The following is a 3,740-nucleotide window of genomic DNA, read 5'->3' on the forward strand; positions in this document are numbered from 1 at the left end:
AGAAGGTTAAGCGCACATAGAAAGAATTTGAATGTGAATGAGGAGACATTAAATGAGTAAGACGGTTTGCTGAATGTCCACAGAAAGAAAAGTATGCGCAGTCCCAAAAATCCCTGTATTCAGCAAACGATGGTATCCCTCTGCTGCTCCCCCTCTCCCGTGAACCGCGGGGTGAAACCGGAACACATACACAAAAGGAAGCGCAAAGAGAGAGAAAACCATCGGTCAAAATTGAAAAACTTTATAAATTAACTCATTACATAAAAATCACATACATATAGATATATAAATATACATATACATATATAAATATACATATAGATATATATAGATATCTATATATATCTATATATATATTACATGATATAATAAAAAGATCCTGATAGATCTATGACCCACAGTCTATGATGACGTCACCACGCAGTGGGGAGCGGGCGTGACACCGGAAGCCCAGCCAGCTGCGGACGCTGACCAGTCCTGCATGGGCTGTGTTACTTTTCACATGGAAGCAGGAACATCTCTTTCACCCTGAATTTTTCCATCTATAGTTCTGAGGGGGGTTGTGATTTGGGAATACTCCTTTAGTGCATAGACTGGGTGGGTCCTAGATCTATCAGGATCTTTTTATTATATATCATGTAACATATATGTGTGATTTTTATGTAATATTGAGTCAATTTATAAAGTTTTTCAATTTTGACTGATGGTTTGCCGAATGTGGTGCAAATGAAAAATGTGTGTCCTAAGAAAACGATTTTTGCCGATCGATCCATAGGTTTGGGAGATTTAAATGAGTTAGATTTTGAGCTCTCGGTTTTAGAGTTGCGTGGTTTGTTGGATGGAAAATAATCCATATGGGTGGTCTCTGCCCAGGCCAAAATATCAGCATCCCACTGCCCAAGGGTCTCCCGGGTACTGCTGTTAGAAGCCGCTCTGCTCTACGTCGCGCCAACACGTTGCCTGATTACATCCTCCTGTCTTCCTTTTGGCCGTTGTCTCTGTCTCCCTGTCCCTTGGAATCCAGTCTCGTCCCATCTTTGCCCAACAATGGTACATTTCTTCTTGCGGTATGTCCGGCCCACCGCCATTTTACATTTCTTCCCCCGCGTGGTCACAGACCTGCGTTTGGTTTCGAACCCATTCATTCTTTTTCCTGTCTCATCCGGGAAATACCCAGCATGCATCTCTCCCTACGTATTTGTCGTGTGTGTAGGCAGTGTGGAAGGTTACCTTGAAAGGTTGTCTTGTTTTTCCAAATATGCTGTGCCCCGTCTCCATTCTCAGGGCTCCCGTCCTTGGTTACTTGCCAGCCAAGGTACCCCGTCTCCATTCTCAGGGCTCCCGTCTTTGGTTACTTGCCAGCCAAGGTACCCCATCACCATTCTCAGGGCTCCCGTCCTTGGTTACTTGCCAGCTACAGTGCCCCGTCTCCATTCTCAGGGCTCCCGTCCTTGGTTACTTGCCAGCTACAGTGCCCCGTCTCCATTCTCAGGGCTCCCGTCCTTGGTTACTTGCCAGCCAAGGTACCCCTTCTCCATTCTCAGGGCTCCCGTCCTTGGTTACGTGCCAGCCAAGGTACCCCGTCTCCATTCTCAGGGCTCCCGTCCTTGGTTACGTGCCAGCCAAGGTACACCGTCTCCATTCTCAGGGCTCCCGTCCTTGGTTACTTGCCAGCCAAGGTACCCCGTCTCCATTCTCAGGGCTCCCGTCCTTGGTTACTTGCCAGCCAAGGTACCCCTTCTCCATTCTCAGGGCTCCCGTCCTTGGTTACTTGCCAGCCAAGGTACCCCGTCTCCATTCTCAGGGCTCCCGTCCTTGGTTACTTGCCAGCCAAGGTACCCCGTCTCCATTCTCAGGGCTCCCGTCCTTGGTTACTTGCCAGCTACGGTACCCCGTCTCCATTCTCAGGGCTCCCGTCCTTGGTTACTTGCCAGCCAAGGTACCCCTTCTCCATTCTCAGGGCTCCCGTCCTTGGTTACTTGCCAGCCAAGGTACCCCGTCTCCATTCTCAGGGCTCCCGTCCTTGGTTACGTGCCAGCCAAGGTACACCGTCTCCATTCTCAGGGCTCCCGTCCTTGGTTACTTGCCAGCCAAGGTACCCCGTCTCCATTCTCAGGGCTCCCGTCCTTGGTTACTTGCCAGCCAAGGTACCCCTTCTCCATTCTCAGGGCTCCCGTCCTTGGTTACTTGCCAGCCAAGGTACCCCGTCTCCATTCTCAGGGCTCCCGTCCTTGGTTACTTGCCAGCCAAGGTACCCCTTCTCCATTCTCAGGGCTCCCGTCCTTGGTTACTTGCCAGCCAAGGTACCCCGTCCCCATTCTCAGGGCTCCCGTCCTTGGTTACTTGCCAGCCAAGGTACCCCTTCTCCATTCTCAGGGCTCCCGTCCTTGGTTACTTGCCAGCCAAGGTACCCCGTCTCCATTCTCAGGGCTCCCGTCCTTGGTTACGTGCCAGCCAAGGTACACCGTCTCCATTCTCAGGGCTCCCGTCCTTGGTTACTTGCCAGCCAAGGTACCCCGTCTCCATTCTCAGGGCTCCCGTCCTTGGTTACTTGCCAGCCAAGGTACCCCTTCTCCATTCTCAGGGCTCCCGTCCTTGGTTACTTGCCAGCCAAGGTACCCCGTCTCCATTCTCAGGGCTCCCGTCCTTGGTTACTTGCCAGCCAAGGTACCCCGTCCCCATTCTCAGGGCTCCCGTCCTTGGTTACTTGCCAGCCAAGGTACCCCTTCTCCATTCTCAGGGCTCCCGTCCTTGGTTACTTGCCAGCCAAGGTACCCCGTCCCCATTCTCAGGGCTCCCGTCCTTGGTTACTTGCCAGCCAAGGTACCCCTTCTCCATTCTCAGGGCTCCCGTCCTTGGTTACTTGCCAGCCAAGGTACCCCGTCTCCATTCTCAGGGCTCCCGTCCTTGGTTACGTGCCAGCCAAGGTACCCCGTCTCCATTCTCAGGGCTCCCGTCCTTGGTTACTTGCCAGCCAAGGTACCCCGTCTCCATTCTCAGGGCTCCCGTCCTTGGTTACTTGCCAGCCAAGGTACCCCGTCTCCATTCTCAGGGCTCCCGTCCTTGGTTACTTGCCAGCCAAGGTACCCCGTCTCCATTCTCAGGGCTCCCGTCCTGGGTTACTTGCCAGCCAAGGTACCCCGTCTCCATTCTCAGGGCTCCCGTCCTTGGTTACTTGCCAGCCAAGGTACCCCGTCCCCATTCTCAGGGCTCCCATCCTTGGTTACATGCCAGACATGGTACACAGTCTGCGTCCCCTTCTAGCCCTATCCCCTGCGATACTTGCTGACACGACACACTGGTTGATCACTTTGGTCTGGCTGAGATTTAGAGGGAGGCCACTAACTTGTTTTGGCGAGTTCTCCAATGTGTTTGAGGTCATCTGGACTTGTGGCAAAAATAAGAATGTTATCTGCAAATCGTATATACACACACTAAATGCATAAATAAGGGGGGGGGAGAGCGGGGAGAGCAGAGAGAGGGGGACAGGGGAGAGAGGGCGGGGGGAGGAGAGGAGGGAGAGAGAACTGCTCCACCAGACCTCGGTTAAATTGACAGCATTGCAAGGTTGAATATGTCCAGTGTCTATTTCATCGGAGTCTGCCGGAGTATTTATCTTTTGAGTTGCTGTTTGACTCGTGAACCAACCATATTGTGGCTGGATGGCTACATAACTGGAGTGCCTGATATCAAATAAATACATACACATATATACACACAAACAGCACCCAAGGCTAAAC

This window comes from Ascaphus truei, chromosome 6 (genome assembly GCF_040206685.1).
Source record: "Ascaphus truei isolate aAscTru1 chromosome 6, aAscTru1.hap1, whole genome shotgun sequence".
In the NCBI taxonomy this organism is placed as follows: domain Eukaryota; kingdom Metazoa; phylum Chordata; class Amphibia; order Anura; family Ascaphidae; genus Ascaphus; species Ascaphus truei.